Genomic DNA, 12,453 nt, shown 5'->3' with positions numbered 1-12,453 from the left:
GTAGACAATAGTATAATAATAAAGACACGTACTGTACAACAGAGACAACAATAAACATATAGGCACATCAACATATTAGCATAATATACAAAATACAATATACAAATAAGGCATAGTATCAAGACAAGTACACATGGAGTGGAGTGGATGTAAAGTGCATATAACTCCCTGTGCAAATATGCAAAGCAAGACAGTCTTTCTTTTCTAACATTATCAATATAAGTTCAAATAACACTCGTATTCTATTTTCAACTGTTGATAAGTTAACAAATCCCCCCTCACAATTAGCGCCTGAACTTCTCTCAACTAATAAATGCAATGAGTTTTTTCATCTTTTTTTAAAGGTAAAATTGACAAAATCAGACTCAACATATCTGCTCAATTACAAATTCAACAACCTGAACTTCCAGCAACAAACAGAGGGAAACTAAACTTGATGTCAGAGTTCAGCTTGATAGACTACGAAACACTTGAAAAAACGGTACAGAATCTCAGCTCTTCCACATGTGTCTTAGACACAGATTTCTTCAAAACTGTTTTTCACTTCATAGCGGCGGATGTCCTTCAAATTGTAAATGTATCACTGATGTCTGGCACTTTTCCTAAGTCACTGAAAACAGCTGTTGTAAAGCCACTTCTCAAGAATAATAACCTGGATGCCTCCATGCTAAACAATTACAGGCCCATATCCAATCTACCTTTTATTGGCAAAATTATTGAAAAAGTAGTCTTTAATCAATTAACCACCTTCCTAACATCAAATGGGTATTTTGATTACTTTCAGTCTGGTTTTCGGGCAAATCACAGCACTGAAACAGCTCTCATTAAAGTTTCCAATGACATACGCCTCAACACAAATTCAGGTAAAACATCAGTCCTAGTGCTACTGGACCTTAGTGCAGCATTTGACACTGTTGATCACAATATTTTACTACACAGACAAGAACACTGGGTTGGATTTACAGGCATAGTTATCAGCTGGCTAAAATCATATCTACAAGAAAGGAGCTTCTTTGTTGCCATCGGAAACTGTACCTCAACACCAACGTCCTTGACCTGTGGTGTTCCCCAGGGGTCGATCTTGGGGCCACTATTATTCAACCTCTATATGCTCCCACTTGGACAAATCATTCAAAATAATTTGATTTCATATCATAGCTATGCAGATGACACACAAATTTACTTAGCTCTATCACCAAACGACTATGGTCCTCTTGAATCTATGTGTCAGTGTATAGCATAACAAATCAACACCTGGATGTCTCAAAATTTTCTTCAGCTGAACAAAGAAAAAACTGAAGTAATTATATTTGGTAAAAATGAGGAAAGACTTAGGGTTGCCACTCTCCTTGACACAAAAGGGTTGAAGGCAAAGGATACTGTTACAAATCTTGGTGTATTAATTGACAGTGATCTAAATTTCAACAGCCACATGAAAGCGATAACTAAATCAGCTTTTTACCACCTCAAAAATATTGCCAAACTCAGAGGGCTGATGTCAAAACATGACTTAGAAAAACTCATTCATGCATTTATCTCCAGCAGGGTTGATTACTGCAATGGACTGTTCACAGGCCTTCCTAAAAAGACTATTAAACAGCTTCAGGTGATACAAAATGCAGCAGCTAGGACTCTAACAAAAACTAAAAGAACTGACCACATTACTCCAATTCTTAAGTCCTTGCACTGGCTTCCAGTAAGTCACAGAATTGACTTTAAAGCACTATTGCTTGTTTATAAATCAGTAAATGGCACATGACCTAAATACTTGTCAGACATGCTTCAGCAGTACACACCTTCTCGTCCTCTCAGGTCCCAGGTGAAAAAAAAAAAAAACCTGCTAGTAAAACCTACAGTTAGAACTAAACATGGTGAAGCAGCTTTTTTAGCTGCTATCGCTCAGCTGTGGAACCAACTTTCGGATGACATTAAAAAGGCCCCAACTGTAGCCAGTTTTAAATCTAGACTTAAGACCAAACTGTTCTCAGATGCTTTCTGCTAACTGTTTTTTTTTACTACTTTTGCCTTTGGTTTTGCTTACTAATTATTCTTTATTTTTAAATGATTTTACCTTGTGTTTTATGTTTTCTTTTTATTATGATCTTTACCTTTTAACTATTCTTTGACTATACTGCCCTTCTATGCTTTTATTTGTTATTATTGTTTGGTTTTGTTTATGTAAAGCACATTGAATGACCTCTGTGTATGAAATGTGCTAAATAAATAAACTTGACTTGACTTGACTTGATATGTGTGCAAGTTGCATATTGGGATGATGCGTATGGAATGTGTAGGATAAGTGGTTGAATGGCCAGAGAGAGGATGACCTCACTTATCCGCAGTTCAGTACAGTGATGGCAGAGGGAAAGATGCTGTTCTTGTGTCTGGTTGTTTTTGTGCGCAGGGATCTGTAGCGCCTGCTAGAGGGGAGGAGGCTAAAGAGAGTATGTGCATGGTGTGTGGAGTCTTTGATGATGTTCTCTGCCCGCTTCCAGCATTACACTACTGAAGAAGTTAGGGAAAATAACTTGATCTGCTTTCTGTGTCTCTGTGTGATAATACTGCACTTTGGTGTCAATATGCCACTTTGATGTTGCACCTTATTATTGATGGCACTCTGGTGCTAATAATAAAGCACTTTGCTATTCTATACCTGGTGCTGTGTTTGGTTGGGTGGGGGAATCTGATGAGCTGTATGGTGCACGAACAATTTCCAAAAGGATCAATAAATGTCTCTATCTATCTTCCTGGTCCAACCAGTGTACAAGTCTTGGAGGGAGGGCAGGGGGGCACCAGTGATTTTTTTCAGATGTCCGAATTATTTTGTAATCTGCGTTTGTCCTGTTTTGTGGCGAAACCAAAACCAAACAGTGATGGATGGGCAGAGGATGGATTCAGTAGCAGCAGTGTAGAGGATGCAGCTCATGTGGCAGCAGTGTAGAGGATGGCCAGCAGCTCATGTGGTAGCAGTGTAGAGGATGGCCTGCAGCTCATGTGGCAGCAGTGTAGAGGATGCAGCTCATGTGGTCGCAGTGTAGAGGATGCAGCTCATGTGGTAGCAGTGTAGAGGATGCAGCTCATGTGGTCGCAGTGTAGAGGATGCAGCTCATGTGGTAGCAGTGTAGAGGATGCAGCTCATGTGGTAGCAGTGTAGAGGATGGCCAGCAGCTCATGTGGCAGCAGTGTAGAGGATGGCCTGCAGCTCATGTGGCAGCAGTGTAGAAGATGGCCAGCAGCTCATGTGGTAGCAGTGTATAAGATGGCCTGCAGCTCATGTGGTAGCAGTGTAGAGGATGGCCTGCAGCTCATGTGGTAGCAGTGTAGAGGATGCAGCTCATGTGGTAGCAGTGTAGAGGATGCAGCTCATGTGGTAGCAGTGTAGAGGATGGCCTGCAGCTCATGTGGTAGCAGTGTAGAGGATGGCCTGCAGCTCATGTGGTAGCAGTGTAGAGGATGGCCTGCAGCTCATGTGGTAGCAGTGTAGAGGATGTAGCTCATGTGGTAGCAGTGTAGAGGATGGCCTGCAGCTCATGTGGTAGCAGTGTAGAGGATGGCCTGCAGCTCATGTGGTAGCAGTGTAGAGGATGGCCAGCAGCTCATGTGGTAGCAGTGTAGAGGATGGCCTGCAGCTCATGTGGCAGCAGTGTAGAAGATGCAGCTCATGTGGTAGCAGTGTAGAGGATGGCCAGCAGCTCATGTGGTAGCAGTGTAGAGGATGCAGCTCATGTGGCAGCAGTGTAGAGGATGGCCTGCAGCTCATGTGGCAGCAGTGTAGAAGATGGCCAGCAGCTCATGTGGTAGCAGTGTATAAGATGGCCTGCAGCTCATGTGGTAGCAGTGTAGAGGATGGCCTGCAGCTCATGTGGTAGCAGTGTAGAGGATGGCCAGCAGCTCATGTGGTAGCAGTGTAGAGGATGGCCTGCAGCTCATGTGGCAGCAGTGTAGAAGATGCAGCTCATGTGGTAGCAGTGTAGAGGATGCAGCTCATGTGGTAGCAGTGTAGAGGATGGCCAGCAGCTCATGTGGTAGGCCCAGAGCCATATAAAGGTAGAGTTGCGACTCCATTGACGCTAATGTTCCATTTTTTTTCAACAATGGCGGCTAATGGAAGCCTCAAATAGTTCCCGAAAGTTAACAATTTATAATAGCAGCAGTGCAGTTACAGACTGTTTGTAGCCAACATTTCAGACTCAGATTTACATTATTGGCTCATCCGAATAATAATAATAATAATAATAACAGTAACAACAGTAATAGTAGTAAAGTAATAGTATTAATAACCTAATTATAATAATAAACTATTTATGTATCGACTATGACAGCTTTTCTGCTGCTCAGTTTTTATCAGTTCCTTATCAAATAAATTAAAAGAGGCTAAAGCCCAATAAATGTGCCACACATAAAAACCTAATATAAGATAAACCTTGCCTATACCATTTCAATTAGGCAGCACTAGGCAACACCACAAACGAGCTGTGATTAAGTTTTTGCGTTTGTAGCCTACAACTTTTATGACGTGACGTGTCTTGGGCATTTAGCTTTACCATCATGTCAACATAGTTGTAACGTTATGCAATGCTCATCTAGGCTATGGATTTAAGTGGTTTAATTTTAAAAAGGGCAGCAAAAGTGGGATAAAGTGCAACTGCTTCCCCAAAACAATTCCTCCATAACTGTGGATTTAATCGTTTGATATGTGGATAACTTTCAGTGGACTAAACACATAAAAGGTAAGATTTTGTTATCACAAAGCTAGCTGGTTAGTTAAATATGGCTTAAGCATATTTACAGCCAACTTTGTAGGCCTACTTGTAGCAGTGAAACTGAGTTTGTTGTTAACATTGTTGGTAACGTAAACGTTTCTTCAGTTAGGAGCAGGACTGTTTTTTGTTTTTTTTTTGCATTCATTTTCATTGGCAAAAGCTAGCCTATGCATGAGAGAACCTAGATTTGAGGGAGTTGCAGCTGTTAGCATCAGCGGGTCATATTAACACAGCAGGGCACACTAGCCCAGTGATGAAGGATCGTGTAAAATACCCATCCCCAGAAAGTTTCAAACCAAGCTTGCGCTGATGATGCATGATCACTGATCAAATTGCTATTTTCTGACACAATGCACACCATTTCCAGGTGCTCACCTGTCTGAATCTCAAGCTCTTTAGCCTAGCATCTGCTGTTCACAGCACGGTGAATGACAAACGATGACAAAATGCTGTTCATGTTTATGAGTTCATATCCTGGTTATTTATCGAAGGACTTACATGTCACGTTTTATATTTTATTATGATCACTCGCATTACCATGGGGTTACTAAATAGGTAGGTCTAATGCTACGGTTAACTTAAAATGCCCACCATTACACTGGAGATGTTAAAACACTTTTAAACTTTTTTTATTCTGCCGCGACGATAGGCTAGGCTTGGCTAGGTAATTCGCTCATTAGCTCAGATCAGTGACTACCAGAGGAAACGGTGTAGAAAGCTCAAACAAGTAATGTTAGACTAGTTGTGTTACAGTTTCTCGTTGCAATCAAAATTTCACAGGAGCTCCATGCGCTTTTGTAGGCTACACGCAGTCTCAAAAACACTGTTCACAGCTTTTCGAGTCACTGTACGAGGTCATTTATTTTATATAGCGATAATTTAGATACACTTATGGGGTGGGTGCAATTGCGTTTTCTAAAGAATCTCCCGTCTTGATTTTGTACAGAAATTAATATTAAGTGACACATAATGTAAAGGCGGAAAAAAAGCCACCTTATATAGCAGGCTAAGATATAAGGTCTGGAATTTAATTTAATATTGTTGTAATGGTAGGATAACTACATAGTTTACACAATAATTACACTGTGTTATAAATATTGTATATCAATGCATTTATTGACTGTCAATTAACCAAAATCGTGGCTCTGTCTATCATTGAACAGTAGCCTATTTAATGCATTCTAATCCATTGTCAATCACTTCCGGGAACTATTTGAAGTTTACATGAACCACGTGACCTTAACGAATTTTGAACACCCATTGTCGCAACTCTACCTTTATATGGCTCTGGGTAGGCCATGCTTCCGCAGCTGCCGTAGGAAGTACATCCTGCTGAGTCTTTTACGGGTGGCGTTGATGTTGGACTCCCACTTCAGATCCTGAGTAATGATGGAACCCAGAAACTTGAATGTGTCACATTTGGCACTGGGCTGTAGGGCTGTGGGGCTGTGGGGCTGTGGGGCTGTGGGGCTGTGGGGCTGTGGGGCTGTGGGGCTGTGGGGCTGTGGGGCTGTGGGGCTGTGGGGTGCTTCCTATGTGGGGCTGTTGGGCTGTGGGGTGCTTCCTAAAGTCCAGCACCATCTCCACAGTCTTTAGAGTGTTTAGTTCTAGGTTGTGTTGACTGCACCAGAGCACCAACTTATCAACCTCTTGCCGATATGCAGACTTGTCGTCACCATCCTGGATGATCCCAATGACAGTGGTGTCCTCTGCAAATTTTGGGTCCTTGGAGGTACAGCCGTTTGTGTTGCGGGAGAAGAGCAGTGGGGAAAGGACACACCCCCATGGTGCACCAGCGCTGGTTGTCCGTGTTCCAGATGTGACATCTCTCAGCCGCACATGCTGACTCCTGTGTGTGTGTGTCCGTCAGGAAGCTGGACATCCACTGACTCCTGTCCATCAGGAAGCTGGAGATCCACTGACTCCTGTCCGTCAGGAAGCTGGACATCCACTGACAGATGGCAGGAGATACAGTGAGCTGAGAGAGTTTGGCGGCGAGGATTTCAGGTATGATAGTGTTTTGAACACCGAGCTGAAGTCCACAAACAGGATCCTGATGTAGGTAGGTCCCTGGCTGGTCAAGGTGTTGCAGGATGAAGTGCAGCCCCATCATCATCCACTGACCTGTTTGCCCTGTACATGTAGGCAAACTGCAGGGGGTCCAGCTGGTGACCTGTGATGTTTATGAGGTGGGTCAGCACCAGGCGTTCAAAGGACTTCATGACGACTGATGACTGAAGTCAAGGCCACAGGTCTATTCAGTCCAGTGGTGGAGGGTTTCTTGGGGACTGGGATGATGGTGGAGCTTTTGAAGCATGAGGGGACTTCACACAGCTCCAGTGATCTGTTGAATATGTGTGTGAAGATTGATGCTAGCTGGACCAAACAGGCCCTGAGACAGGAAGGTGTTACACCATCAGGGCCTGGTGCTTTACAGACATTTTGCCTCTGAAAGAGGTGGCAGACATCCTGTTCACATATGATGAGTGTGGGTGGGGGGTAGGGGTAGCCAGGTGAGTGGGGTGTGAGTGTTTCAGTGTTTCCCTCTCAAACCTGCCGTAGAAGTCATTCTTTTCTTGAAACTTGTCTCAAAGCAATTCTCAGTGCATATATTATTTTGCTTCAAACTAAATCCAATTCATCGGCCTGTCAAGTCTCATATTTATGAGTTTATGATATTTATGATATGTGCGTGTGTTTATTCAGAGTCCAACCTGCACCCAGTCTATCCGTCTCTGTCCAGTCATGAGTGGTGTGGTCAAAATTACTCCAAGAAAACTGGTGTGAGAGCTTTATTCACGACGCCGGGAACATTTTCCACACATGAAATGTCAAAGTAACAAGCCCACACATCTGTGGGTAAAGCCGACTCCTATACCCTTAACACACACCCACGCAAAATCACAAGTTGTCACCCTCCAGTGATCACCTAATCATCTGGCATTTTAACAGAGATAAGAAATGTTTACGACCCCCCATCCTGAGGGTTACCCACAGTTCGGTGACACAGGGGTATGATCAATGGTGTCAAATGCCGCACTCAAATCCAGAAGAATAAGGATTGAGACTTTGTTTGAGTCAGTAGCCAGTCTAAGATCATTGACTATTTTTACTAGAGCCGTTTCTGTGCTGTGATTTGATCTAAAACCTGATTGGAATTTTTCAAGGATACTGTTTTTGTTGAGGGAGGTATTTAACTGATTACAAACGACTTTTTCAAGTACTTTGCTCAGGAACGGTAGGTTTGATATAGGCCTGTAGTTGCTCAGATTAGTATGGTCAAAATTCGACTTTTGAAGTAAAGGTTTCACAACAGCGGTTTTAAAAGCAGTTGGAAATATACCTGTTTCTAATTAGGTATTTATTACCTTGAGAATAAAGGGAGCTAAGCTATCATTTTGAGGAATCTAGTAAGGGATTGGATCCAAAACACATGTTGAGGAGCCGGTTTGAGTTATAATTTTACTAAGCTCAGATTGAGTAATAGTGCTAAAGAACCTTAATTTTGGGAGGCTGTTTTTGGGTGTACTATAAAACATATTACTTGTGTTACCAATAGACTCCCTTATAGAAATGACTTTGTTTTTGAAGAAGTCTGCAAATTCTTCGCATCTTAGAAAGGATGCCTGACTGAGTGTATCAAAAGGTGTTTGATGCAGTAGCCTATCAATGGTGGAGAACAACACCCTAGAGTTTCCACTGTTTTCAGCAATTACCTTAGAGAAGGTAATTGCAGAGAACCTCTACCATTTGATCAGGACAGCAGGACAATAATCCAAAGCATTCAGCAAAGGGAACTCTCAATTGGTTTCAGAGAAAGGGAATCAAGGCCCTGACTTCAATCCAATTGAACAGTTTTGGAAGTTAACTAAAGATCAGGATTACAAGAGGGATCTCCTAAAATCTTCCATATTAAAGGACTATCTGTTTAAAAGAATGGGCCAAAATCAGAATACTGTGACTGATTCGTTTCGTCATACAGGAAATGCCTTGAAGCCTTCATTACGAATAAAGGCTTTTCCACAAATTATTTAAGAAATTTCAGCAGGTGTGTTCAATACTTTGTTCCTGTGTCATTGTTATAGAAATGTTTAATAAAGTTATCATTGCTTACATTTTATACACATATCAGTTTGAGCAAGCTGTAAATAGAGTGTTCCAGAGAATGCAGGATGTCCTTGTGAAGAGTAAAAGACAGGAAGACACCCTGTGTGGTGAAACTGATAACGGATAAAGAGGAACTGATTAACATTAAAAGGAAAATAACAAGTTGAAATGAAACTGATGACCCTGCTGAAAAAACACCTAGAAACCAGATTATGCTGGTAGCTGGTTTTAGCTGGTCTTTGCTGGTTTTCATCCAGCTCTTGCTGGTCTTTGCTGGTGTAGCTGGTTGGGCCACCAGCTGGATATGCTGGCATGACCATCTGAGGAAGCTGGTCATGCTGGTGTGACCAGCCTGTCTTGTGGGATACAGCTGGTGCAAGATGGTCATGCTGGTGACCAGCCTGTCAAGCTGGTCATGCTGGTTTGCTAGAATGACCAACATAAGCTGACATGGCCAGTTAAACCAGCACTATAGACCAGCAACTAAAATGACCACCTTGAGGTGGTACGACATACAAAACCAGCTGAATTACCATCATAAGCTGGGAAAACCAGCTGAAGGTATGTTTTCGCAAGAGTTTTGCTGGTCTAACAGGTCAACCATCATAGGTTGGTCAAACAAGCTGGTTAACAAGCTAGTCAATAGCAAACCACCTTTAGCTGGTCAGGCTGTTTTTTTCAGCAGGGGACTGATGACTTTCGCTATTCTGAGCTACTGTAAAAAAGAGGGCTTGGTCTGATTTGGAGTTTTGGAGAGAGGGGAATCCCTGCTCTGTGAACACTCTCTACTCTTAGACTCTAGAGACTTACTGAAAAAATGTTTGACGTGTTCAATACTTATTTTCTCCGCTGTATATGGCATCAAGTTGATTCATGTCTTCCCTTCATTTCCATGTCTTCGCTTTAGTAAATATACTGCACTACTGGAAAAGGCCCATAGACTGCAGTTTAAACAATAGTGTTGAATTTATAATTAGGAATGAAAATAATCCCCACAAGGAATTAAACTGTATTAAACACATTTGTACTCCTCCACAGTAGTCCAGTAAAACACAACATAATGGAGTTCTTCTTACATTTTACATTCCATAATGGAGTTCTTCTTACATTCTATAATGGAGTTCTTCTTACATTTTACATTCCATAATGGAGTTCTTCTTACATTCTATAATGGAGTTCTTACAGTTTTTTTCTGATTGCTTAAGCAAATTTTTTGTAACTATGGCTTTTTTTGCAAAACTCAACACAAAAATAGGAAAACCTTTCACCCAATCAGCAAAACATTGTAGTTCTCTTGCAAAAGCTAACACACCTTGCTTAAAGGAACCATAAGATTGTGGCCAAAACTGGTACTGTAATCACTTTCAAATTACTGTAGAGCCGTGTATCCCCTCCCCATCCCCACTGACTCGAGGTTGCCAACCCGGATGCCAAAACACTACTGACTTTGTGATTAGTAGATAGGTGGAGGGTGGCGCATCAGGCCAAAACACAACATAACATGACAAAACACAACATCAACATCAGTTGAGGGCTGCAACTTGACTTTTTAAATGACAATATCCTGGCCGGTATTTGAAATGAACATGATTTCTTAATGTCTAATGACTTATCAGGGCCATTTTATGATTAATTGAAATGCATTTCTTACATATGATTTCTTTAACTCTTTACACCTTCGTAAAAATTATGTTTTCGTATCAAACAGTAACACAAGCCATCACAATAGTAAGCACACAATGTGCCAACTACACACTGATGGTATGAATAAAAAACACATCTGGCTTTTGCTTTCTCTGTGCACAAGGTAGACTATGTCAGTTTGAGGTCATACTTTTATCATAGTTCTGTCAACATACAGGGATCCAAACTTCAAGTATTGGTGTTTATTTACACACATCAAAACAAACACAAGTGTGTTTTTCCAAGTCAAAACACAAAACAACAATTTCACTGAGACAAAACAAATCAGTCTACATCGGGTCGTCTCTCTCAAAAAAATGTCTACATCACATGCAATGTCCTAGTCCAAGGCACCGGGGAAAATATATTCTGGAATGCCGTATCCAGGCCTGACATGACAATATCCCCACATGTAGACTGATTTTTTTGCCTGTAAAAGGGCTATTTCTTTCTCTTCTTACCCTTCCTCTTCCCCCTCCCCATCCTCCTCTTGCTCCTCCTTGTCCTCTTCCTCTAACTTTACCCTCGTCCTTGTCATCCTCTCCCTCTCACTTCTTCACCTCCACATCCTCTTCTCCTCTTCCTCCTCTTACTTCTTCACCTCCACATCCTCTTCCTCCTCTTACTTCTTCACCTCCGCGTCCTCTTCCTCCTCCTCTTCCTCCTCTTACTTCTTCACCTCCACATCCTCTTCTCCTCTTCCTCCTCTTACTTCTTCACCTCCGAGTCCTCTTCCTCCTCCTCTTCTTCCTCCTACTTCTTCACCTCCACATCCTATTCTTCAGCCTCCTCTAATTCTTACTCTTCTCACTCTTCCTGCTCCCTCCATTATACCCATTGTACATTACCTGTGGCTTATTTATAGTGCTTAGGCTGATTGCAAAGTGAACTAATTATCTAAAACAGTTTTCACATTATAAAGTGTGCCAGAGATTTGGCAAAATAATGAAAACTAGATGTACCGCATAGCGGTACAAAATATGACCGCCGCTCAGTCCTGTACATCCGTTCCGCAAAAAGAAATCACACTTCAATTTGTCTCCATATTTTACTCCATCCCCCACTCTTGCAACTTTTGTGTAGGCCTATGCTTGTTTGGCATGCCTGAGTGTGTGTGTGTGCGGCTGCACAGAAAGTAGCCTACTGGTGGAAAAGGTGAATAGATTGTAGAATAGCCAAAGAAGATGTAGCATTGTTATAAAACCTTTAAAATCTCTAAACAATCACAAGTAGGGCAGTTCATCCATTGCAACTGGATTGATGAAAGGTCACTTACACCTGTAGGCTACATTGTATTTGGGAAAAGCAAAAGGTATCAGCATAATGTTATTTATTTATTTATTTATTTATTTATTTATCTATTTATTTATTTATAAACAAAAACATCTCTGTCAGTTCCATGCCGTTTTCAACAGCTATCAAAAACAAAGGTCATTTTTGGATGGATGGATTTTTTGTGAATGTTTCTTCTTCTACATAAGATTTTAGTCATCTTTAGTTCATGTGATACTTTATTGTCAATGCACAAATTAAGTAACAGTAGTCTGAAACGAAATGCTGTTTTACATCTAACCAGTGGTGCAAATAACTGACATGTCCAAATGGGCCTTGATGAAATGCGTCGCTAGACTGTTCATACACATTTTAACGGGCCAAAGTTGAAGAGCTGTTGTCCGTTATTGTTCGTGCAAATATAGGCTGATTCATGTTCCCTTGCATTGTGTAACTGAGATCCATGGCTAGTCTGGCTTTCACCAGACCAAGCTCAATCTTTAAAAAAAAAACAATAAATAAATAGCGGGCAGATCAGGCTGGGTTCACCCAGCCTAGTCCATAGGCACCCGATATTGTTTAATTTTCCGATTGAGATATCCACGCTCTGGCTATTCTAAATGCAAAA

This window comes from Alosa alosa, chromosome 18, assembly GCF_017589495.1.
Source record: "Alosa alosa isolate M-15738 ecotype Scorff River chromosome 18, AALO_Geno_1.1, whole genome shotgun sequence".
Taxonomy (NCBI): Eukaryota; Metazoa; Chordata; class Actinopteri; order Clupeiformes; family Clupeidae; genus Alosa; species Alosa alosa.
This window is presented reverse-complemented; position numbering follows the sequence as displayed.